The sequence below is a fragment of the Mustela nigripes genome, chromosome 4, assembly GCF_022355385.1.
Source record: "Mustela nigripes isolate SB6536 chromosome 4, MUSNIG.SB6536, whole genome shotgun sequence".
Classification (NCBI taxonomy): domain Eukaryota; kingdom Metazoa; phylum Chordata; class Mammalia; order Carnivora; family Mustelidae; genus Mustela; species Mustela nigripes.
The window spans coordinates 49,759,127-49,786,053 of record NC_081560.1 but is presented as its reverse complement, the minus strand read 5'-3'; the positions used below and the strand labels follow the sequence as shown (position 1 = coordinate 49,786,053).

At 44.0% G+C, this 26,927-nt stretch overlaps 1 long non-coding RNA gene across 1 annotated transcript in view; it reads right to left on the bottom strand.

Moving 5' to 3' along the window:
* Positions 1-1,839: 1,839 nt before the first annotated feature.
* LOC132015007 (uncharacterized) overlaps positions 1,840-26,927 on the bottom strand; it is a 59,182-nt gene continuing 34,094 nt past the window's right edge. The window contains exons 2-3 of the long non-coding RNA XR_009403522.1: positions 4,780-4,900; positions 1,840-3,969 (exon numbers count right to left, since the gene is read on the bottom strand). This is a non-coding gene — a long non-coding RNA (uncharacterized LOC132015007). The remainder of the gene's footprint in view (positions 3,970-4,779; positions 4,901-26,927) is intronic.

Here is a 26,927-nt window from a genome sequence, read left to right as displayed (position 1 = left end):
AAAGTACAGAGACAGCTGTTAGATCCTTAAACAGTAATTAGGCTACATTTTTCCAAGTTAAGACCTTGAACCTCAGCAATGATCTCAGACCAGGGATTAAAGATACACAGACACATTAATCTTGGCTTCACCTTCTTAGACCCCATGGATTATAATGACTTTACTAGAAATAATCATTATATAGGCGAAGACTGGCTTTTTAAAAGGGAACTTCCAAAGTAAAGTCATTCTAAAAGTAAAATTAACTCTGGTTGGAAGTATTGTGTTTTGAGCATTGAGTGCCCCCTCAAGAGCAGTGGACCATAGACTTCTTCTCTTGTTTCTTTTACACAATTGACTGGCTTTGAAAATTATTGTGCCCTTGAACTTTCAAACACTTGTTTTGTTCTTAAATATAGACAGAGAAGGAATGGGAGGAGATAACAGAACAAGAGAAGATGTAAGAAAGTAACACGGCTCAGATTGTTACTAAGGTTAACAATGAGTCATCTCTGAAATGTGTGTTTATCATCAGCTCGGTTGAGGGCTGAAAAAGCCACGGGGCCCAAAAGATGGATTGGAGCAGCCCAAAAATGAACCAGCCACAGATGATGTTTCTCAAGATGGTTATGTTCAATTAATGCTCAAACTACACAATGAGAGCGAGCCTAGCTTGTTCCAAAAGAAAACTGAGTACCGTGGGGATTCCACACACAGCCTGAAGGAGCTAATTGTCAAACAAATTCTGTTCCAACACCTTTTCTTCCCCTAACTTCTAACATTTATTACATCCTATGCATTTAGAAACTGAAGAAGGTTACACGAAAGTGCCGTTTAACCTTTTGTGAAAAAACAAATTCTCACAAATCACAACACCCTGGGAAAACATGTCTTTCATTGGGACCAAACGCCTAGCACTGTTTGTATATTGAAAATGAGTGTGTTTCATTGAATTTCATGGTATATTTATTATAACTTTAGAGGGAGTAATAGATATTAAAGAATCTTTGGCAGAAGATCTTTGTTTTAAAATGTTCCAAGGTCCAAGGCTTAGTTTTCTTGCCCTGACCATTTGTTTCTCTGTCAAGAGGTGTTGACAAGTTCACAATACTAAAAAGCCAATTCCTATTCCTTTTTGGAACCTCCTTATCTTTCTTGGGAAATGGGTAGCTTTTTGAAACCTCCAAGCTTCTTCGAAGTCACTGGCAATGAAAGAATCAAGAGAGAAAACTCTAGCTCATCTTGGTTTTCATTTGTTCCATACACTCAATCAGAACATTTTAAATTCTCCGTTTTTCCATAAGAATCTATCAACACTCGACCCATTTCCTAGTCATCTCCTAAGTGAATGTGTGAGCGTGGAACTCGAGCGAAGGCTGACCAGTGAGAATGGTGTAAGCCACAAACACACGATGCTAAAAGATGTCCCGCCTTTCTCTCCAACTGTCTCTCCCACAAGGACCCCATGGTTAAGGTCCTGCCCCTCTCTAATTCCCAACTATATAATGTCAATAGTACGTCATATGGATCTTGCCAGGATAGTGTAAACTTCCGGCCTTTCTTTGAATGCCTGTTCAAGATTTTCTACAAAGTCTTGATCTTTCCCCTGTTTGTTTCATGACCCACGCTACAGGGAAACTCAAAATCCAAGCTGGGAGCCAATCATACACCCCAAACCATTTTTTCCAAACTGGTGTGTTTGTCAACATCAAGCAAACTAAAACTTTTCTTCAGTTCTTTTAGAAGCACTTCCATTAAAACCGAGAGCTCTTTCTACTTTAAGTATGTGAGATGTTCATATACTTGGCTCTTTTTCTAGACAGTCACCACTCATACACATTTAAATAGGGGTCAGAAAACACTATGGTGGGGCACCTGGGTGGCTCAGTGGGTTAAGCCTCTGCCTTCAGCTCAAGTCATGATCTCGGGATCCTGGGATCGAGCCCCCATTTGGGCTCTCAGCTCCGCAGGGAGCCTGCTTCCCTTCCTCTCTCTACCTGCGTCTGCCTACTTGTGATCTCTGTCAGATAAATAAATAAAATCGTTAAAAAAAGAAAAAGACAACAAAAAACCCACTGTGGTGCTCTTTATGTGGGTCTGACATTCACAGTTTGGGCTGCTAACGTGCACAAGAGGCCTTCATGCTCAGCGGAGGCCCTGCGGTTTGTAGGCGGATGGCAGTGTGGAGGACTCCGTGGGACCCGCCTGCAGCAGTACACGGAAGTGACAGAATCCTCAGTGACCAGCTCCTCAATGGGACTTTAAAAATACTTGAAAGAGGGGAGGATCCCCAACATAACACAATTATGAATGTAATAAATTTCTATATAAACCGGGCCAATTCAAGCTCCCACTCTCGACCCTAAATATCAGCCACCACACAGAGAAAAGGCCAGAAACAATAACATTTTACTTTTGAGTTTGGATTGGAGCTTATCCTATTGCCAGAATTTTTTTAGATTCCTCTTTATTACTAGTGGTTTTTTTTTTTTCCTTTTTAAGACTTTATTTATTTATTTATTTATTTAGAGCATGTGCGAGCCAGTGGAGGGAGGGGCAGAGGGAGAGGGAGAGAATCTTAATCAGGCTCCATACCCAGCACAGAGCCCAAGGCAGGGCTCAATTTCAGGACCCTGAGACCATGACCTGAGCCCAAATCAAGAGTCAGACACTTAACCAACTGAGCCAACCAGGTGCCCCTATTACTTTTATTACTATTTATTATTATTTCTATAAGTATTTGAGTATAATTCCAATCTTCAAGACAAGAAAACGTGTTTCAAGCAGATAGAACAATGGCAAAGAATCACTTTGAAATCAGTATGACACCAGAGCACAAAGTATACACTTACTAAGTAACCTTACCTTCAAGTTTGTAGTATGTTTCTATACATGTCTGAAATGTATCAGTCATAACTATGACAATTCTCCTCCTGTCAAGAGTTTATTATTTTTGCTGGAACTTCATTTTCATTTCCATTAGTTAAAAAGCAGGAGGAATTTGGCCCATAATACAAAATGCTTCAAGAAATGGAACCAACCATTTAAAAATATATACCCGCCATCATCAGTAGCGCTTAAAACAACACAATGGCAAGATTGGGGTAGCATGTCTTTGGCTGTTTCCAGAGGTCCAATGTAAAGTGGAGACATTGAGTTCAATTATGTAGCTATTTTAGGTTTTAATGATTTGGATAATTGTCTCAATTATTCTCTACACTTTGTATGTGCAAATCCAAGCTTAAATTGTGATTGGGTACAGAACATTCTGTGGGAAGACAGGAAATTTAGATTCTGTGTTTAAGTGGCCCAAAGATTAAGCATGTAATGTTGAGCAAGTCACAACCATTGTGTGTCTCAATGTATTCATCTTGTAAATAGGGAAAGAATCCCTGCTCTAACTACAGGTTTGGCACACCTGTAAGTTACCAAAAACTACCAAAGGGTCAATCGGTTTGCTAAAGTACATTGCATTGGCAAAAACCAAAGCTACTGACATTTCTGACTTTAAAGAGCAAAATCAGGATACTTTCTTAAGGGGAGTTTGGGTAGGTTTAAGCATCTGCCTTTGGCTCAGGTCATGATCCCAGGGTCTTGGGATACAGCCCTACATTGGGATCCCTGCTTCTCCCTCTGACTCTCCTCCTTCTCATGTTTCCTCTCTCTCAAATAAATAAAATCTTAAAAAAACAAAAACAAGAGAAAAAAAACTTAAAAAATGAACAACCCTCCCCCTCACTCCTTGCAGTTTAGGTAAGACTGACCATACCCCAGTCTCCAGGGCACATGCGCTGGGCCCAGCCAATAAGAGCCACATGATTTGTTCACCAGTGGTTCACAGCCAATGTGAGCCAACTTAGCAGACAGCAGTGTCTTCTTCTTTCCTCTGGATTTGGAGCTGGGGAGAGCAATTTGTAGTGTTGCTGACAGTCATTTGTCCTCATCTGGCAAAGCACATCTGAGTAACAGCCAGCTGCAAGAAAGGCAAGACTGAGAATTGGAGAGAGATTAGAAAGATCTTTAAAAGCATTGTTAAAGACTCTGGATCCAACTGAACTCTTAGGTCACAGAACCAGTAAGGTCCCCTTTTTGCTTAAAGTTGTTTGAGTTGAGTTTTCTGTTACTTGCAGCTGAAAGTGTCTAAACTAATGTGGGAAGACAAGCAATCACCACGCAAACGTGCTGAATCCCAAAGCGAGGATTCCCAAACTAAAGGTTTGGAGAGCCCTGGACAGCCGGGATTGCTTCTTTGGATCTCTATCAGTAAAATGACTGGGTCTGCAAAGATAACTTTTATTTTTTATTTTTTTAAAGATTTTGTTTATTTATTTGACAGAGAGAGTAACCACAAGTAGGCAGAGAGGCAGGCAGGGGGAGGAGGGAAGCAGGCTCCCCACTGAGCAGAGACCCTGAATGGGTCTGAGGGGACCCTGAGATCATGACCCAAGCCAAAGGCGGAGGCTTTAACGCACTGAGCCACCCAGGCTCCTGCACAGATAACTTTTAAAGTCCCCCAACCTTAACTACATCCCGACACTCCATGGTTCAGGAAAGCCTTCGCTCCTGACGGCCTCCCTTCAGCGTCCAGGGCTGCTACACAGGGCATACGGATGCCCTCCCCCTCCCCCCCGTCCATTTACCAGGAAAGCAGTGTAACTTCCTCTGCATCCTAGAAGATTCCATCCGATGATTAACACAGTGGATGACAGTTTGTATGTGCAAGCCCATGGCCAATTAGTGGAAGAGGTGAGCCTGCCCATCGATAATCACCGCACTACCTCAGACACTTCCAAAACTTACCTCACAACATTCCTGGGTCCTTAGGTAAATCCTGAGACTTGAGGCTCGACAAAATGAATCACACATGTGTCTTCCTCTCTGATGTGAGGTGCATTGGTCTGGGTGAAGCATCGTAGTGATTCTATACAAATAGAAAAAGCACTTGAATACATAAGATGATGGGTAAGATAGGCAGGGTAATCAGAATCAGAGAAAGTTCCTGGAGGTGTCATCGTTCTGGCAGTGGATCACTTTGTGGGGTTCCTTTCCTGTAGAGCCTACAATTAGGTTACTACAAATAAGCTCAGAGTTAATCCACAGAACGGTTTAGTCTCCTTCCCTCAACACTCAGATCCTTCAGCCAGAGATGGGGGTTCCTCCACACACGAGGTGTCATCAGGACAAAGGGGGCTTCTGCTCTCCTCACTCTCCAGGCTAATTACATATTTCAGATGCAGTGGAGATAAAATCCCATCATCCATTGCTGCTGATGCGGCTGCCATGGCAGCTCTCAACAGAGGTGACCGGCTTCTCGCCGTCCACCTAGTCCCGCCTCTCAGTGCATTCATCATTCTGGTCATTAGATAGTGACAGTATTAGCCAGATAACCACATGAGAGCAGAGAGAGAGCATTCCTTAATGCATTCCCAGTATTGGCTGGGAATAATACCCAACATGGCCAGTCACCCTGAAGAAAAGAATCATGCAATTATTTGCACCCTAGTACGTGCGTGTGTGTGTCTGTGTGTGTGTGTGTGTGTTGGCAGATGGCGGGGGCAGCACCTTCTAGAAACCAGGTGCTATGTTAGGTGCTCTACATGCATTATCATGTTTTGTTTTCACAATCATCCTGCCACATGGAAACCCTATCATCTCTATTTTACAAAGAAAATAAGGCTCAGCAATATTAACTTGCCCGAGATCACACAGCCAACAAGCAGTGGGACCTGGCCTCAAATCTGCATTCTTACCCACGATACTCAGGTACCTCCCCCAGCTTTTACTCTTTTCCCAGAGATGATGAGCTTCAATCCTATCATGCACCCACTCGTTCTGGCTTGACAGATTTGCTTCTGTGACCCCATTCCCGGCTCAGTCTGCTCCTTAATCTGAGATAGAAAAGTCCCCCCAAAAACACCGTATAGTTGTAACTAAAATAACAGTGTCATTCCCAGAGTGCTGCTGGGACTATACAAAAATGCCATGTATTTACACCAACAGTGTATGTGCTTGTGTCTTTGCGTAAGTCCAATCCACAATCCTCTCCAAAAAGATCTTGACAGAGCATTTCTCCATCCAACATATATTTATTGCATCTCTCCCATATGACACTGGAAGAATACTAAATAGGTTCCTCTTTGCTTTTCCGGGACAGACACATAAGCAGGTGCAGGGAGAGGGAAGAATAGCGAACTCCATAAATGCACCATCCGCCAAATATTTCGACTGCAATGTGGAAGGACTAGAAATATAGGAGAAAGTTTGGAAGGAAATAACATTTTCATTAAACTTTGAAGACCAAGGAGAATTTTGACAAATATAGAAGGGAAAGAAAAAGGTCCAGGGAAGGCTGAGGGTAAATAAATAAATAAATAAGGTGTTAAGCTGAAGTCAGATTTTCATCAAAGCAAATAGTCACAATATGATTGGCAGGTAAGAGGCTACACAGAAATCTTAGAAGGAGCTGGACAGATACAAGGGGCCAAACCATTAGGACCTTTACAGAGGACATACGGTGTTGTCTGCCCTCTCCCCACACTGTCTTTAGACAGCTGCTCCTCTTCCACTGTGGGTGGTCCCCGTGGTGCTGTCGTCACTGTGTCCAGGCACCCACAGTCATGGGGTGGGCACATGGCTTGGGTGGAACCAGCAATAAGAACTGCTCAGGACTGGGTACAAGATCCAAGCAAGGTCAGTCAGGGCTTCCCTGGATTCATACAACGGTATCAGAAAAAAGAAGCACCTCTTTTTTCCCAGGCTGAAAGGATATCAGTTTGCATGTGGGCAGCCATCTTCCCCACTACCTGGCAAGAACGTGCCTATGGCGTGAAGCCAGGATAATGAGGACCCGAAAGCCAGAGGATGACATGAGGGAGACAGGACCCAGAAGGCATGGATTGGACCCTGGGTCCAACGCTGTCTGAAACTCTAGGTCCACCCTTGGATTTCTCAGCTGCTGAGTCATTAGCTGATTTCCCTCGAGCCAGCTGGAGCTAGGAGTTCTGCCCAGTACAGCAATGAGTGTTCCGCAAAGGAGTTTGGACCTCCTGAGGCAGGGCTGGGAAGCCACTGAAAGCCTCTCCTCGTGAGTGCTTAGCGAGCAGACTTCTACTGCAGACACAAAGTCTGTGGAGAGATGACGCAACCTTTCAGCGGCAGAGGCAATTGCCATGGAATCTTCTAATTCATTATGCAAATGAAAGAAGTTAAACACGTTCTACAGCCACTATAGAACGACATACGACGCAACCTACTCCAAGATCCACACTAACTGAGGACACGAGTTAGAGCCACACATTATTGCTGATACTGTCAGCAAACTCTGGATGGTGGCTGTCTCAACCCCCGGGGTGACAGTACTGCAAGAGGAGCAGGTGACACCGAAGGTCAAGGAGCAGGGCCTGAAACAGCATTACTGTGACACATGTGAAGGGTCTGGTTACCTCCCTCTCTGAAACCAAAGACGTTTGAAGGAAAAGGGGTGCTAAAGCAGCCACAGTTGGCAGTGACACGTGAGACGGTGGGTGGCCACCCCCGTCCCCACCCTGCACACGCAACATCAGGGACCATGCCTTTTGCTGCAAATAGCTTTGAACCTTCTGTTCACCCCCAGCCCTTGCTTCTTTTTTGCAGAAAAAAGAAAACCACTTTGCTGAGGCCCAAGGCTAGGGCATCAGGTTACTCATCACTTGGGCAGGTCCATAACACAAGATGAACCCTTACCAAATAGGAGGCACTCAGGGCTGGGAAAAGCTTCAAGTGGGTACTCGATCCCCTAGCACCTCTGGGTAAGAGAGCATGTAAGCCTGGCGATGTGCCTCTTCTGAACTGGAAGGGTCTGCCGCTGGGGCAAACTTCTTACCGTACTGAGTTAACACAGCAACAGGGGGCTGAGAGGATAGCATTGCCTCGCCTTCACCTCTGCCCACACCAGCTCCTCCTCCCACCGCCCTTGCAGGACACAGAATCAAAAGTCTGGGAGAAGCAGGAGGTCAGCCAGCTGCAACTCAGCATTGGAGTGCTTAGCTGTCTATGTCTGTGGAGGAAGCCAGGGCAGGGGAGGGAGCAGGGAGATCCCAGGACCCACCATGGCTGGGGCTCAGAGGACTCAAAACACACCCTTGTAGCAATGGCCCTGCTGCATGTGACTAGTACCAGACACTCATTTTTCACCTTTCAACAATTCTGAAATGGGCATGCATCCGTAATCTGTGGCGTGTCATACTCGAAAATTGTTAGCTTTTCCTTCCTTGGGGATTTTTGAAAGAAGGTGTATTTCACAATCGATGTTTTTTTTTTTTATGTTCAACAAAATACTATATTCGGACTACCTGCTCACAATGTTAAGCTAAATCTCCCTGTCCATGCCCAAGAGACTTTTTGTATTCCAACAGACCCACTGTGGCCATGGGAGCAAGAGTCACAAAAACCAGAAGAGGTTTCGGGGCCACAGGGGAGGAAAATGGCCTATCTCACCCCATTTCCTCTAAAGTCTCCAAGTTCAGGAGAAGGCACAGGTTGCAAAGCGCCCACATTTGGAAAATGGCAGACTGTCCCATCCTAGAAGAAATCACCAGCTCCAACAGCAGCTCCCACCTCGATGCCTGGGGGCCCATGGTGGCCGAGGTAAGAAAATGATGGCCCTGTTGGTCATGGCATGACGATAGTGAAAAGACCTAACATTTAGAAAAAACTTTAAAGTTCTCAGAACACTTTCCTGAGCATTCCACAGCCTCAGGCCCAGCTGGTATCATTCCCTTTGTATATGTGAGGACAGCAAAGCACAAAGCAGTGGGTACCTCATGGAAGGTGGCAGAGTCAGTCCATGGCGGAGAAGTGACTAGATGCCTGAGAAATACAGTCTTCCCTTACGACCCTTCAAACGTTCCACAAGGGACAAGGGAAACGTTTAGCCGTAGGTGGCACTTTTTTCAATCCTTTCGAGCTCACGAAGTAGAATAATCAGTGTGATAAGCCTACTTTTTTACCAACATTTCAGAAAAAAAAAAGTTGGTAAATAGAGTTCAAAGGGCAAATTCATGTTTAAATGTCCATGTTTAAAATGGTATGTACTTTAATATTGATATTTGAAATTTTAGTATGAGAAATTTTAGTATGATTATTTAATAATGTGTGTTTCAGAGGCACATTTGTTAAAGTGGTAAAAATTTAGAAAATAATAAGAGGTTCAAAACAGTGAAAGCAGTTACACAATCAGCTGACCACCTATTAATGTGTGCCTTCAGCAAACAATACACACATACACACACACAAACACACACACACAGGCTGTGATGGAAGTTTCCGCTCATGGGAGCAGAACCATGCTATTACAATGCAATTACAGGAACAATGCAATTATCAGTACAAAATAGTAACTGACTAGCTCAAATAGGGGAAAGAGGACAAGGCTAGGATGGTCAAGGCAGGCTACTTGGACCAAGAATGGGAGACAAGCCCGAAAGCATGGTCAGGATTTGGCTCAACTGGGAGGAGGCAGAGATGGCATCCCGTGTCCAGCGAACAGTTGAAGAAACAAACGAGATGTTATGGAGAGCCTAGTACCTAGCAGGGTGCTCAGGGAGGGCCACAGAGGGGAAACGGAGATGAACAGCCATTTCTCTAGAATAAGTCAGGACAAGCGTGGCTGGAAAAGGGGGCTTATAAATAGAGTCTTAAGACAGAGTTCCAAGAGCAGGTTATATAGTTCCTTGAAAATAAGACTAAGGAATTTGAATTTTAACCTATAGATAATGAGGAGCCCCTGAAAGTCTTTGAGCAGGAGAACTGGAGGTGAGAGTAGGCTTTACACAGATAAATCTACAAGACTCCAGTGAGGAGCCCATAGAAAATTTCCACGTAAAAGAGTGGAGGGAGTCACAGAGATAGTGGCCTTACCTATGGTGCACCCCAAGATGGATGCAGCTGCCTTCAGTAAGAGCCCACCTGTTCTGTGCTCAAGGACAAAGGAAAGAGTTTAGGCTGCCAGTGGGCATACGAGTAGAAATGTCCGCCAGCAGTTCAGCTGTTGGTCTTACACTCAGGAGAAAGGCCCAGACAATATTTATATATAAATAGATGGAGATAGAAATAGATGGTAGATGTTAAGGTTTTCCCTGCTGATTAATACATGTCCACAGCTCATTTTACATATGTGTGTGTATCTGTGTCAACAGATGATATGTAAACGAGTGATGGACAGACAGACAGATATGTTTGGCATTTGGGCTTCTGATTCTCTCTCCTCTCTTTCCTCTTTCCTCCTTCTCCTATGATCTAGTGCCTTATGTCACCCAAATAAGTTCTGACGCTGGCTTTTTCGGATGATGTGCCACTCTGGCTACTGAAAAGACTTGGATATGGCCTTGCTTCCGATCTGCCAGAGTCCTGAAGACAGAAACAGTGATTTGCACCTTTCATTCATTTATTCATTCATCTCACAAATACTTTCTGAGGGCTTCCCACGTGCTGGAGATGTGGCCGTGAACAGGACATATTCTTACCCACCCATTTAACGAACGTCTCTTGAACACATTCGATGCAGAAAGCTCTGTGCAAAGAGCTGGGCTCGTCGTGGTTCCTGACTTCAAAGGGTCACAGCCTTGCAAGAAAGCAAATAAACCCCTACCGGCAATATCAATATACATGAAGTCATCACCTCGCAGGGAGTCCGTTCACGACTCCAGTCTCAAATAAAGTGCTCCACTCCGTGCACCCGGGGGAACTAAGGTCTGCAGAGGAAATGCAACCTTTATAACTGTCCTGGGCAGGTGGGATTAACAACTGCTCTTGTAAAAGTAAATGCCAACTGTGAAGCTGCCTATTGGCCCGTTGCCTCCTCAAAGGCATTTATGTTTATTTATTTATTTGTTTATTTATTTGCTAGATTTATCACATTTGCAGGCTGTGCCATTTGGCCTCGGGGTCAAATAAATCTCTTTTAAAACTTTAACATCATTCTTAAGCATTGTGTACCCATGCGTGCCCCTGACAGACCTTTCTAAACGCTTTACAAGAACAGAATTAAATCCATTTTACAAATAAATGCACTGGGAACGAGAAGAGTTTAAAGGCATCACAGACGGCAAAAATAAATTCCAAGAGAAACCTGGAGGTAAGATGAAAGTGTCCTACCATCCTCAAAATTTTAGAATCCTCAAAATGAAAAAAGAAACTATGGCAGGGGATAGAATTCTACCTCTCTCCTTCTTGGCACCTGTCCCTGTTGCAGAAGGATTTTTGCTCTGGGAGGATTTGTCATAAGGTGCAGGAAGACGGCCAAGGATCAGAACAAAGTGTGTAATGGAATGGAATGGAAATCCATTTTTAAGAAAGCCGGCCATGTCATTTGAAAAGTCAGCCAAAGCTGATTCATCTCCCAGGGCCTAAGGCTGTCTCTGGGAGACAGTTAAACATGAGAAAGAAGAGCGGACTCTTTGGGCCCCCAGTTCAGGTTATTATTCCACTAACATAACTAATATGGTGTTAAATTATCCTTTCATTCCGTCATCAAACATTTTTCCAGCAGTAGGTACTCAGCACAGAATTAGCTGCCATGGACTACAAAACATAATGCAAGGTCTCAGATTTTAAGAAGTATTCATGCAAATTAAAAATCACAGAATAATGCATCCTGGAAAAGTTGCCACCACAGCCTAAGGAAGTTGCTTGTTCTTAGGAGGTGACTCTTTCCTTGTCACAGACTCTCAGCCTAACATTTTCTCATTTTTTTCTGTGGTCCAGAAATACCAAGAGAGATTCATTCTCCTATTAAGCAACTTGCTTTTTCTATTACCTTTTTCAAAGGCATTGACTTGTTTTTGGTAAATTGGTTTATTTAGAAAGACACAGCAGGGAGCCTGGGTGGCTCGGATGGTGCCTTCGGCTCAGGTCATGATCCCAGGGTTCTGGGATCAAATCCTGTATCAGGGTTCCTGCTCCCTGGGGAGCCTGCTTCTCCCTCTGCCTCTCTCTCTCTTTCTCATGAATAAATAAATAAAATCTTTTGAGGGTTTTGAAGGGGTGGGGGTAGGAGGTTGGGGGAACCTGGTGGTGGGTATTATGGAGGGCATGTATTGCATGGAGCACTGGGTGTGGTGCATAAACAATGAATTCTGTTACACTGAAAAGAAATTAATTTTTTTAAAAAATGAAAAAAAAAAAGACACAGCAAAATTTGTTATTGAAAACATGTATTTTCTAGTTCTCGTGATTACCTTAAACCCTGATTTTGGATTAACCAAGAGACTCCTGGCACCTACTGTATTAGATAAGAGACCTTCCACTCTACGATTTTTACCACTACAACTAATAAGGACCTAAAGCCATGCCTTAAATACCTGTGATTCTTTACCACCCACCCATCCCAAAAAAACAAACAGGACCGATTAGTAGTTCAATAAATATTTGTTAGATTAGATAAGTAGTTGCAAGATCTTGTCATCTTATAACCAACATGTCTTCCAAAGTCTCTAATCAAAATATGGCAAGATTTCTATGCAACTGACACTGCGAGGCTAACTTTCCTTCATTGCCTGCTTATATTGTACTTTTATTTTTTAAAAAGAGAGTTTTGGGGGCGCCTGGGTGGCTCAGTGGGTTAAGCCGCTGCCTTCGGCTCAGGTCATGATCTCAGGGTCCTGGGATCAAGTCCCACATCGGGCTCTCTGCTCAGCAGGGAGCCTGCTTCCCTCTCTTTCTCTGTCTGCCTCTCTGACTACTTGTGATTTCTCTATGTCAAATAAATAAAAATAAAAAATCTTAAAAAAAAAAAAAAGAGAGAGAGAGTTTTGACCAAAGTTGTATGTTCTCAGACAAGCCAGTGTGCCTCTCTGAACTGCTATTTCCTCATCTGCCCTGACCTCAGGGGCTGGTTTTGAGGCTTTAATCAGACAATGTATCCAAAAGTGCCTTATAAACTATCAGGGATATGATAGACTAACAATCTAGGAAGGCTGAAAAATGTTTTAAATAAGATGGAAATGTAAAGTGTCTACACAATATTACTGTCTTCCTATTTTTTTTTTTCAAAACAGAAGTCTTTACTATTGTTATTATATTGTTGGCTTAATAAACAGCAGCTACTATTCAACTATGTTTTGTGTTCACTAAGTCTGGCCAAGTTGCCCAAAGACCTAAAACAAATTATATGGTTATTTCTATGGAACTATGATTTGTGGTCCACACAACTGACTTATAAATGAATTTTTAGAATATCACCCATTTACACGTAGGGGTTCTGCAGTAAATAGGATTAAACAGACAAATAAAAATTTTAAGGGCGGAATGACACATTGTGCCAAAATGAAAAACCACGTATTCCATGTATCAAATTCTAACAGTGACTTTAACAATTTAGCAGCTTTAAGAGCAACAAACTGCAGACATTTTCTTTGTGATTCTGACAGAATCCTTTTAACCAGAATCCTTTTAACCAAATTCCCCATTGGCGGTGGGGGGGAGGGGGAGAAGGGTATCACCAGAGCAGCCACCAATGAAAGATCTAATGTCAACCCCAAGACATGACTACTTCACTGTGGAATGAGTTTTCTCCAAAAGTATTTGAAATCCTCTATCCAAGAAAAAAACCTAGACAAGAATTATTGAATTCTGTAAAGCTCAAAAAACTCCTAATTTAATGGAATGATCTTGTCTTGCCAAAATGAACAGTCCTGTTCATTGCGTGCCCCCAGGGACCTCCCAACCTCATACCTCACCAGCCTACCCCATAAATCCTTGGCCTCACCCCCTGGGAAATGCCCACTAATCCCTGGAGACACTTGAGGCATGCAAGACCTATTTTCAGGTATGCTACTCCTGAGTCCTACTTCTGCTGCCTCTTGTGAACCTTTCAAGATCCAAGTTCACCTCCTCCATGAAACCTTCCCCACATATTCCAGAGACAACTGCTTCTTCCTTGGGCCTTTTGCCATGTCAGAGCACTGACAGCTTGTGTGGTGTCTTCTGTGTGCTTTTCTACTGACTCTGAGACCGGAAGAGTAGAGACCTCCTCAGACACTCTTCTAAATACTCGAGTGTGTATTAACTAAGTTAATACTCCTAATGGTCCTAGGACAATGACAGTCACTTTCCTTATTCCCATTTTACAGGCGAAGGAACTGAGGGTCGGAAGGGTTGAGTAGCTTGCTCACAGTTACACACCTGTAAATGGCAGAGCTGAGGTTTGAAAGCAAGAGAGCCGACTCCAAGTTCTGTGCCCTTACTCAACAACACTAGCCTCGCCCACAAGAATTTCGCAGAGCAGAAACATAAAGGTTTGGATATTTGACGAGAACGGTCTTTCCTCCCAAGGAAGACTGTATCCAAGGGCAGCCCGGGACTTCCTCGGGTGCAGTCTATCTGCAGAGCTGCTCCAAACAGAAGGAGAAGGAAAATTCTCATTTTGGGGCTAATTGAATTAGCGGCTCCCTCTCAAACGTAATGAAATTCAAAGCCATTTTATTAGTCCTCTTGGGACTCTTTTAAAAAATTCTTCCTCGGCTGTATTAGATTAGACGCCCTGTATAAAATAAGGTCAGATTCTTTCAGGATATTTCTTTGTTGCTCCCACCTACACCAGGGCTCTCGCAGATCATTCTGTCTTCCGGGCTCCCTTCCTGACGCCGTAGGAGGAGATCAGAGCATCTTCTAAATCCAAGAACCACACTGACCCTCATCCACATGCTCTCAGAGGCTAGCACCATGTATTTCTGGATGTACCATTGAAACCATCAACTAATGCAGCTCAGGGTGACAGAGATGGCCCATTTTGATGGTACTGGTACTGACGAGTACCACCACATACACACACACAGCTTTTGAAAAACTTGGCTGTGCCCTGGGGCATCTGGATGGCTCCATCAGTTAAGACTCAGACTCTTGGTTTTGGCTCAGGTCATGATCTCAGGATCCTGAGATCAAGCCTCATACAGGGCTCGGTGCTCAGTGGTGATTCTCTCCCCCTGCTCTCTCCCTCATGCCTTCTTTCTCTCTCTCTCTCTCTTTCTCTCTCAAATAAATAAACCTTAAAAACAAACAAACAAACAAACAAACAAACAAAAACCTTCTAAAAAATGAAAAACTTGGCTGTTCCCTAAAAGGTCTTTTGAAGACAACTCTCCTTTACTAAGCACACAACTTAGGTAGAAAATCAAAGCTTCCTTCGCTCCCATGGATTCATCTACAGGTTTTCATTCTGGAGAGAAACCGAGGAAAAGCATTTCATGATTGCAAACTGGTCTTCTCAGAACAACATTCCTAATGAATGTCGATTCATTAGATGTATGGAGTGCTTATTCTCTGTGCCTGACCCTGTGCTAAACACTGATAATCTAGGGAGTAAACCTGGGCTGCAGACTCTCGGTGCAGTGCAGTAAAAATGTGGACTCTAGAACCAGACTGTGGAGTTTTAAACCTCGCTCCCCCACCACTACCAGTAGGTTGGTTCAGAAAACCGATCTAAGGTAACCAACATTTATCAAATTCTAACACCACCCTATGAGCTAAGCCCCATCATCAAGTCCATCTGACAGATAAGGAAGCTCAGGCACGGAGGGATTAAGTAACTGACATAAGATCTCACAACTTCCAGCAATTCACAGGAGCCTACAACAATGGTCCCTGCTTCAGAAGCAGGCACTGGCCACGTAAGCCCAGCTGCAGTGAATGTGGGTGAAGTCTGTGCACGTGGGCATCTGTGCTACAGTGTAATGGGGCAGGCCTGGGGAGAACTGCACGGTGGATGGCCAGCTAGATGCTGAAGGAGCCTGCCCCTGGACGGGATGGTCCCACCCGAGTCCCTCCACTCAAAGATGCCTCTATTAGAAGCTAGTGAATTCCCCATTTGGCCAGTTGGCCTTGGGTTTTCTGCTACTTGCAGACAAAATTATCTGCACATCCTAATGGTTACGTTGCCTTATTGTATCTCAATGACAATTATGGAGGTAAGTAATATTGTTACCATTTTGTAGAAAATGGAGCTAAAAAAATTTACCAGAGGAGTCCCAGTTAGTAAAAGTGGAGCCAAGATTCAAACCAAGGTCTAGCTTCACGTCTATACCAGACAGCCCACAGCAGATGGTCTGGTAAATGATAAAGGACAAAATAAGGGGGGAGGGTTGATATATGCTGCCTTTCTGCAAAGAAAAGTCATCCTCACCCGCACCCCCTCCACCACCCAAGCACGCTGTCCACACGCTCTCAAATGCTCTCACCTCCTTTTCACTTTATCTTCCAGTTATTTATATTCATGTCTTGGTCTTAGGCTCTCCCCAAGACTCTTAAGCTCTTAGAAGACAGGGTTCCTGTAGCTCGGTGCCTGCATGTTGAAATCACACAAGAAATACACAAGGAATTGACTGTCCTCGAATCACTCTTTGTCCCACTTAGAAGTAATAAGGAGCAGGAAGAAAATACTATAATGTTTAGTGGCCGATTTTACACAAATTGCACCCAACATGGCTCGGTTTCAGGTATGGTGTTCTGTGCTGTTCCTTCTGACTGTCTCTATCAGAAGGACAAGAGGTGAAAGCAAGGTGGGAGGGATCCATTTCAAAACCAGATAAAATACTGGCACTGCCACCAATGCTGGGGCCAAATCTGGCCTCTGTGAGTTTTCAGGTCTGATTTAATCCTATCCTTAAAGCCAAACTCACATTCACTTTGAACTGTGGCCTGGTTCTGCTTTTGTTTTAAATCTCAGAACGGATGGCTTTGCCAGTATTTTATGTGTTCACTCGGAAACTCTTGGAGCAGCAATATTCAAGACCCAAACAGCTTTGACCATGGATTTTGCCACTTAGACTCCTTCAGTGGCTTCCCTGCCTACCCAGTTTGGGGTAAACTCCTGCAATGCTTTGAGGAGCTCCACAATATGACATACATTTTCAGTCTTAACTTGTAGGTTTCCTCTGCCCTTGGCCAACTGTCCTAGTCACAGTTGCCCCTGACACACCCCACATCAGCCTGCTTCCTGGTCACTGTGTGGCTCGTGTCCTTGCAGGTGCCCCTACCTCCATGACTTTGAGGCCACCCTGTATGTCATGATCACATCCTTTCTGGAAAGTCCAATTCCAAGAGCACCTCTCTCATGGAGTCTCTACTCATCCTAGATGTGTTCCTTCCCCATTCTGAACCCTCATCACATTCTGCTTATACCTGCCTTAGAGTAACTATTACAATTATTTGGGAACTGGCTTCTAGCAACCAATTATAGTGTAATACTTATTATGATTATTGTTAACATTTACTGTGGTTTGCAGATGTCAGACATTGTCTTCAGTGCTCTGAATACACCAATTCATTTAATCCTCACTATATCCTATGAAGGAGGTACAAATGGAGATAATAGCCTACTCAGTCAGGTTCTTGAGAGGACTAAGTAAGGAATGCATGGAAAGGTCTCACAACCGAGCTCATAGGAGCCCAGCACACAGTCAGTGCTCCATATGTTTTTGTTAAAATCAGCAGCAGCAGCAGCATCACCACCATCAAATCCATTTTACAGATGGGGAGACTGAGTCTTAAAGTAGTTTTGCATGTTTTTACTGCACTAGTGAAATATGGAACTCCTGTACTGTGCTAATCACTGCATTTTAATGTAAGTCCCGTTAGGGCTGACATTAGAAGAATGCATCTTTTTTCCTGTTCAGAGATTAGCACAGAACCTTACCTAAAAGTTTATCTTGAAATGCACTGATTACACCTAAAACCATCAAGAATTTCACGACCTTACTAGGTGATTTCCCTAGTGGCCACTGAATAGTTTATTTCCCTGGATAAGGCAAAAATCCCCTTACCGGCTGTACGCGTCTCTGAATGTAGGCTGAGTTCCTATTCTCCAATCCTTGCCAATCAAACACTTTTCCTTCAGCTATAAAAATACTCCGTCACGATGCAGGAAGTCAACAAAGCCAACTACTTCTACAACGTTAATGTGAGCAGAGCATGTTCCAAATGGCCCAAATGCCCAAGCCCTCCCTCCCGGACCCAGGCCGCAGGAGGTGAAAGGATATCAACAGCATTATCCACACCCGCGCTTCTCTCGTACTCACCTTCATCTCTGGCTCTCAGTCCCGGCTGCTCAGGTTTGTTTAGGTTGCCATAAATTAAAGGACACGCTTTTTACATGCCCCAAATCCGTTTCACTCGAGATGATAGAGGAAGGGAAAAATGGTTTCCCATAACCCTCTCAAATGTCCCGGTATGAAATTGCAGCTAGGGGCATGCTTCCCGGCCGGGCCATCGGAGGCCGGCACGAAGGAAGCCGCCCCCGCCTACAGGCTGCCCACTGGGCCCGGGCTGGAGGGGGATCAGTTTCAGCCACGCATGACCCGAGCCTCAAACCCCCGACGATGCCGCACCTTTGGCTGACCATGAAAATTACTCCGATGTGTCTCCTGGTCTCTCACATGGCTCAATTTGACCACAGTATTTCAATTCGTTTCACCAACATTTGTGAAGCGACCTCTGGATTCACCCAAAGCCCCAGAGAGTACCCCTGTGCAAAGACCCCAAATCCACTACAACAGCTGATACTTGAATATCCAGGGCCCCCCCCCCCATCCTGACCTGGCCCCCGCTGCACTGAAGCTGGGTCGGACCCAGGGCTCTCAGACACGCTAGGCTAAAGGCCGACACTGAGCTGCCTGTCTGAGTGGAGAGGCCAAAGGTTAGCACTGCAGAGGGAGAAAAAGCCCCCTCTCCTGCTTACAGACCCCTGTGTTTTCCAGCCACGGAGATGATCAAAGTACCAGGTGCGGGACACATGCACATTCACTCTCACCTGCCTTTCCATCCCTCAATTCCTCTGACATCACAGCAATCTGAGGTCCCTTCTGGGTAGGAACACCAAGCCTCAGAAAGTTTTGGAATTCTGTGTCTAAGGTTGTTCAGCCAGGTAGTGTCAGAGCCAGGACTCAAATGACAGCGACATGACTGGGTCAGGACCGATTTCATATGGAATGGGGAGACAGGGACCCTGGCGGTAGTCCTCAACACCAGTCACATGGACCTCCAGAGATGTTCTAAAAAGAGCATCTAAAAAGAGCATCTGAGGCCACCACAGGACAACCACATCAGAAGGACAGGAAAGGGCTCAGATACAGAGGTTGTATTCATCAGCATTCTCCACAGAAACCAACAGGATGGGTATATGTAAAGAGAGAGATTTATTTTAAGGAACTGTCTGATGCACGTGATTAGGGAGGTTGACGAAAGTTGGGCAAAGATGGTCTTCAACATCTCCCATCCCTACTGGGTGAGTCATCAGGCCAGAAAATCAGCCAGCCAGTGTTTCACCCTTAAGTCCAAAGGCTGTCTGGTAGCAGAAGTCCCTCTTACTTGGGAGAGTTCAGTCTTTTGTTTTATTCAGACCATCACCCATCCCCTGATTGGATAAGGCACACCCACATTGTGGAGAACTGTTTGCTTCCATCAAAGAAACACCTTCACAGAAACATCCAGTACAATATTCAACCAAATGTTTGGGAAGAATCAAGTTAACACATAAAATTAACCATCATGGGTCATTTCACAGCTTCACAGGTGCTGTTTCTATACAGCCTGGGTCTTGGAGAACCCCTAATTTGCCATGCTACATACTCACAACTGCTTACAGTCTCTTCAACACCAAAAACTGCCTCACCATGAACCAACTGCCTGGGACAGAGACAGATGAGGTATTTGTCTAAACCAGGTAGTTTTTCTCAGGGAAAGTACCAGAGCAGTTCCTATAGGTACAGATGAAGGTGCAGCCAAGAGTTGTAGTCCTATGTTTTCTAGAAGGTAGGTACAGAAATCACATCTTGCACAGACCACTTTGACTTCAGGTTCCAAATGATTTCTGGTGAATGGCCAATATTTATTCTATTTGTTCTCTTCCCAAGCACATTCAAAGCAGAATTCCCTATCTCCTAGGGAAGGCTGAATTTTTAAAACCTGGGAAAAGCCAGAATGAAATGGTTCATTTGCACCTGACCTATGGCTTGACAGGAGATACCAGAAGCTTGTGTTAAAAGGCAATAAATCTCACCAAGATGGCAGGGAAATTTGTAGCCAGAGCTGGGCAAAGCATTTTTCTATAGCAGTGAATTCAGAAAAGCTGATAGTACTGGCTGATCATATATTTGCAAAATTTAAAAGCCTGCCCCCTCGGCTTGTTGGATGAGAGATTTGAAACAATGGAACATGACGTAGTCAAGGCCTCAAGAGGCAGTGTGTCTGTCTGTGTCTAATCTGGCTTAGGTTCAAATACCAAAACTTTGGTATTTTTTATGGTGTGTTGTTGTTTTGAAAATATTGAGGTGTGTTTTATTTATTTATTTTTAAATTAATGTATAATGTATTATTTGTTTCAGATACATTTTATATTTGTTTAATTAACAAACACAGCAGTAGGTGAGCACTTACTTGGGTAGTTCAGACCAGCAAAATCATTTGCTGGAGGCTGGAATAGCAGGGTCAGACCCCTGGGGAATACAGGAGCATCTCCTAGGAACTTGAGCCTACATTCGAGGTGCCACACTCCTCTCGGCTGGTCCTAGGAATCTGAGGGCTGCCACTCAGTCCAGGCCCAGGGATAACTGCTGAGTGGGCAAAGGTGGTCTCCGACCTCTCCCCTCCCTACAGATTTCCTTTTCTTTCCATCCCTTCTTCTGGGTCAGTCTTCTTTCTGCTCATTTCAGCTTTTAACAAAGCTGATTTTGGTTGAAATCTCAAGAGCCACCGTTTAGCCGCAGGTTGACCAGTTGCCTATGCTGAAAATAATAGTTTTCCTGCTAGTGTGTCTGAGTGTTGGCTCTCTGCTGAACAAATGTAGGTTGGCTTTAACTGGGATAACTTGTCTTTCTTCTCTTACCCCATTTCCCAGCAGGTAGCTCCAACATGCTCTTCTCAAGGCAATAACAGAGTGCGAGAACACAAGTGGGAATAAGCAAGTAACATTTTTCAAGCCCTTGTTTGTATCAAGTGTACTAATACCCAATTACATCATGTCTTATGGCTGGGCCCCTTGTAGGGCACTGTAAGTGTACAGGACAAAGACAGCTAAAGCAATCCATCTATCATAGCGCTGGTTCCAGTTTGGAACAGGGCCACCAAAGGTCACCTGGGAAAGCCCCTATCATTTGTTCTGGTCCACCCAGAAGGGCGTCTTGTTCAAGCATAACCTATCCACCCATCTATTCAAACTTTAATGGAGACTGATTCTACACGAAGAGTTTTACAGGATACAGAAATAAGAAAGAATAGGAAATAAGAAAGAATGGAATCCTACAGAAAGGAGATTAGGATAAAATAGGCATGATCCCTAAACATGTCGGCATAATGGGGGCCTTAAGAAGAACCAATAAATTGTTACAGGGTCAAGATTATCAAATATGATCCGCAGGGAAATAGAAGCCCACATTGAATTTTTTGGAAGTTTAAGGTAAAAAGAGGCAAAGAAAAAAAAAAAAAAGGACAACACAACAGATTCATGTGTAAAGTTAATTTTGTTGTATCTCCAAAAGCATTGTTAATTCTGGAAACATATCCTTCCTATCTTTGGGATAAGATATTAACTTTTATAAAATTAAAAGAAAACAGTTCTGTTTGTACATTTTTAAGCATTCTTACTTAGTCAAATAAAAGTTGTCAATTCAAAATCTGCCTTTCCCAAATCCTCACATTATTTCCTCTTTTGTTTTTATTTTGTTTTCACCGCAGTGGTCCAGGCAACACAGCTGGAGAGGGAAGAGAGCACTTTCCGCTGTGTCACTCCGTGGAGAAGGAATCCTCTGTGAACGGGCCTCAAAGGATGGGTTGGGGTCCAACAGATGGAAATGACTTTGATGTGGGTGGAACCTGGAGAGGGCACCAGGAGGGAAGCAAGACTGCGACATTATATCCACAGCCCAGAGTAAGGTTTGTCTGAGTACCCTTGAGCAGCCTAGAGCTGTTGGCAGACAGGGCTCCTGAGGAACAAGAGATATCACCTTGAAGCCCACCTCCTCATTCTTCCCCGGGCCTGGTCTGGGCCTGGCTGCAGCTGGCTCCTGGAGACTCTTTCCCCAGTCACACATTTTGCAGAATTCTCCCCTTTGCCTGATGGTTATGTGACAGTTTTCCTCTATTCCTCTTCCATTTGCCAGTAGACCTTGCTGGGAACCAGCCCTCCACATCTCTACTTCCCAGGCAAACCTTCTCCCGTAGGAGGGTCAAGCTAACAAGATGAGGCCCAAGTTGATTCTTCCTGTCCCGAATCATCCTCTCTCAAGCACCCTCCCATGCTTGTCTTAAGATGAGGCAACCAGGTAGACACCCTTGATGCAAAGACCACATTTTCATCTCAACTTAGCCGGAATAATTATATTTATTAGCAGTATTATTAATTTAATAATTATTCATCCAAAGTCACAGGTAAAGAGCTCTTAAAACCCAGGGTAGTCTAACTCTAAAGCTAATGTACTCCTTCATCCTCCCTAAAGGCACACACACACACACACACACACACACACACACATACACTCAAAGGACCTCCATGATGTTCTCAACACCAAATATACTATCTAACATAATAAAAAAAAAAAAAGCCCCACCCTATATCCTACTTGACACCTGGCCCTCCTAACCCAGACTGAAACATCACATAGGAATCACACAATTGGATGGCTTTCTTTTGACCTTGAATTTTGAGGTTGGGTGTTGGTGCTATCTCCTCTGTCCATCTGGAACAAGGCTTTTACTACTTTATGGTTGCTCATTCTTTGGAGTTCTATGGCTCAGAGTTCGCATCAAGGGGCCCCTGCATGACGTCCAAGGCATTTAATGGAGCCCAAGGAGAGAGAATTCCCTTGTCTCCATTCCACATGTGCTGCCTCAGGGCCCAAACTTCAGGACTGCACAGTGAATGGAATAATGACATTAGCCGAAAGTACCTGCTATACCACACATGCGAAATTGAGTGCTAATGCATTATAAGATTTTGAACACAAATCCAGCATAAGGGTAACGTAATATCTTTTTCAAAAGTCACCAAAAGGAAGCATTTTCAGTACAAAGGTTTTTATCTGCATAACATTTTACACTTCTCAGCATGCTTTCACCTCATCTGATAGAAATGAAACAATATCATCCCCATTTTCCAGATGAGAAAGCCAAGGCTGGGGAGCATTAACTGGTCTGTTCAGGTGTAAGGCCTGACAGTCGTGTGTCTGAGACTGGAGTTCAGGACAAGTATTTCTCTGGCCAACTCTACTCAGAGTCACACAATTAAATTCATTTTGTTGGCTTGCATTGTTTTGTTGACGAATCCTGATTAACCAACTATCTGGAACAAAAGGTGTTCTCTAAATGGGACAGCTGCCAACAGCAACACCCCATTGACTTAATCAGTAATGAAGCTTGAGCTGCAGAAATGGAAAAGAAGACCTAAGCTATTCATTCCAATATCTGCATATTCTTTCATGACCATGGCAATTTATGACCACATGTGTTCTGACCCTCATCAGATGGAAAAGCATCACTGACAGTGCCATGAAAACCCCATTGGCTGTGGGAACTCCAGAATTCCACACAGGAGGAGCCTCAATGGGACTGACTTCCAGGTGAAAGGTGTTGGGGTGATAGGCACAGTTTTTTTTTTTTCTTGGATTATATGTTACAGATTTTTAAAAAGTCTTTTTTTCTAAAGTAACTTTCAGTTACCATTGCATAAAATTGAGATCACTTAAATCGTATGTAACAGAGAACACTAGAAGCTGCAGTAATGATTGCGGTGATCGTTGCAGTGGTGATAGTGGTAGTAGGGTGACCAACTCATCCCCTTATCCCCAGGACTCTCCCAACTTTAAAATTGAAAGTCCCAGGCTCTCCTCACAACCCATCCCAGGCAAATTGGGATAGTTGGCCACTCTTAAGTAATAAAATTACTGTTGCCATCATCATCATCATCATCAGAAGTGGCTAGAGGAGAAGCCAATGGGATCGTGTGGTACTTACACTTCAAAGCTATCCACTTGGTGTCACCATTGACTATCTGAAATAGGTTATGCGATGCCAAGATGCTGGCACACGATAACACTAGTCCTCAGTGTTGGCACCCATCCCCACCCTGTTCCTTGTCCCCCATCTGAATTTCTAGAATCATCTCCTGAAGTGATCACCAGGCATCACCCCTAACCTATTGTAAAGCTTCATAGGGTCTGGTCCACTCTCAGCAACATCTGGGCCCCTGAGAGCAACAGAAACTCTTGGGCTATTCCAGGTGGTCATTTCTGGGTCCTTGATTCTTCTCGAGGGCTGTCCCCAAGAGCTCAAAATCTCCCTGCTCTCAGCTTGCCCTAACCATATCTGGAGTTCTATTGGCCGAGATAACGCAAGGGGGACAATAAACACTGCCTGTGTTAGAAAGAGAAAGAATGTGAGTTGAGAACTGAAGAAGATGGGATTGGAGACATACCATTTCAAGATGGGGAGGAATTTCTACTGAACAAGCAAAAAGAAAGGCATCAAGGGAGGAGGACACATGGACAAAGAACAATAACGAACAAAGTTTGTATCATGGGGACTCGGAGACAAATGTGCTTCAAGGAGAGGGTGAGGAAGGTGGGGACCAAACTTTTGGTGCTGGAGAAAGAAATACCTACACTCTTTATTTGATAGACTAGTGGTTCTCAGCTGGGCTCTTCACCCCCACCCCCATGGAAAAACATTTGGCAATGTCTAGAGACATGTTTGATTGTTACAACTGAGAGTGGGGATGGCACTGGCAGCCAGTGGACAGATGCCAGGGACACTGTTAAAAAGCCTACAGCGCCCAATATCAAAAATGCCAAGACTGAGAAAGCTTACAGGAGACAATGGGGAGACACCAGAGGTTGTGAGCAGAGAAGTGACATAATAATGGAGCGGATACCTTTATAAGCCTGAGAAGTTGGCCAGCACAAGAATAGCTCCCTTCGTGCAATGAAGAGAGCCCTAAAAAACTTTCTGGCAATTGAAGTTCTGGGAATTAAATCCTATTTTAAACACACTGAGGCAATCTGCTAGATAAATCTGGAGGCGAATACTCTTGGGAAGTGAAGAGTTTCTTCCCGATGCAAGCACCATTCCTATCCAGCATCCTTTCTGCTGTATGCGAAGATCTGTGCTTTAGTCTCTTAACAGAGGACACACCTAGTTTTCTCTTTCAGACCTGGGAGAGCAGTGCAGGCTTCCCCCAAGGAATGGAAGACGAGAAGCCAGATTCTTTGACTCCTGCCCACTGTCTGACCCCAGAGCAGTTCCATATTAGATCACTGATTAGTTCCAGGACTGGTTTCTTTTTCTTCATGATTCATTGACTCTTAAAAGCAACTATTTCTTCACCCTGTCATTGGGACACTTAATCCAAAAATATTGAAATCAAGAGATATTTTCCTTGCTATGCACAATGGGAGCAGAAGATGATTCCTTTGAAAACTTCAAAAGTTCGTTTTTGTCTCTTGGTGACTGCTTTCAAGTCTTCATACAATAAAGGATTTCACTTACCTCTAGATAAAGCTTATTTTTACCCCCTCTTGGTTTTCTTTCCTTCCCTTTGAAACCCCTCAACACATCTAAGTACACCAAATATTTATGGATGTAATTTATGAGCCTTGGCTGTTTACTCTTTGCCAAAATTAAAAAGTATGTCTGTGTGTGGCCTGAAAACTCTCAGCTATGACAAAACCAAAATAGAGAAGTGAGCAGCTATTTCATATTTTAATGTGGGTAAGGGGGAGTCAAACTTCAAAAAAATCCAGAAGTAACTCATTCAACATATTCAGACTGCACCAAGGAAACTGAAAATGAACACATTCTCTTCTCCAAGCACCTAGCCCTATCTGCCCTGCCTCAGATGGCCATTGGTACAAGTTTATTGAGAGCAGAAGATAGGAAGATCGGCCAGGTATCCGAAGTTGGAAGATTATTGCTTGCTCAGCAGAGAGGGTCAAGGTGCTTCCCTCCTTGACCTGTCCCTTAAAGTCTTTTTCAGCTGTCTGCCTTGAACTCTTAACTCTGAGTGCGTCAGAGGGCTAGGGGGGGACCAGGAGTTCTCTAACTAGTTCTTGACCTGCCCGTGATCCCTGCACACATTGCTTTGGAGAATCAAAACCCAACATCTGGAATTTGGCTTTTCACTGTCACAGGATGTCTCGAATGCTGGCTGGTGTTTCTAGAGTTACATAGTTTCTCCTAAGGAGCTTTTCTCTCACTGGAAAAAAATTTAAAAAAGTGAGAGAAATTGTGGAGGAAATGCTTATGATATTAAAAAGTCATAAGTACTCATCTGTGATATGGACAAAGCCGCGGCACTAGACGTACATAGATTCTGATAGTTAACTATGAACTCAAGGGACTGGGGCCTGGTGGAACTTGCCCTAAACAGGCAGAATTGAAGACTGTGAGGAAAGGAGGTGAATGCCTCATGATGTGCAAACATCATGGTGATGATTTAAACATCTCAGGGAAGAATGGAACAATCAGTGGTTTGAGGTACATCTGGTTATATCGGCCCATCTCACCCAGATCATCTTACCAACCTTCAGTCAATGGTTGGCTTAACGTCTTCAGGCCTCACCACTGGACACCACTTCCTGCTGCTGAAGGGCCACCCTGGAAACACACGCTGTGTTGTTCAAGGAAGAATCTGAGGGAACTGTGGGGGCCTGTCTGCAGCAGCCAGACCTGAGGCTGGCCCACAACTCACTGGGCAGACTTCGGCTCTTCAACCAAGATTCCACTGGCCCTGCTGAGTGGAAATGAGCTTTGAAAACCACTGCTTGGCCTCTTAAAAGAGGCAATTGACCTCATGGTTGCTTATTTTCTCAAAATGATCCGTTGAACTGGATTTCTCTCTGTTAAAGGAGAGCAGGGATAACTATAATTCAAGAACCACCATAAGCAAGAGTTTCACTATCCTCTCCAGCTAACACTTTTATTGAAGCTCT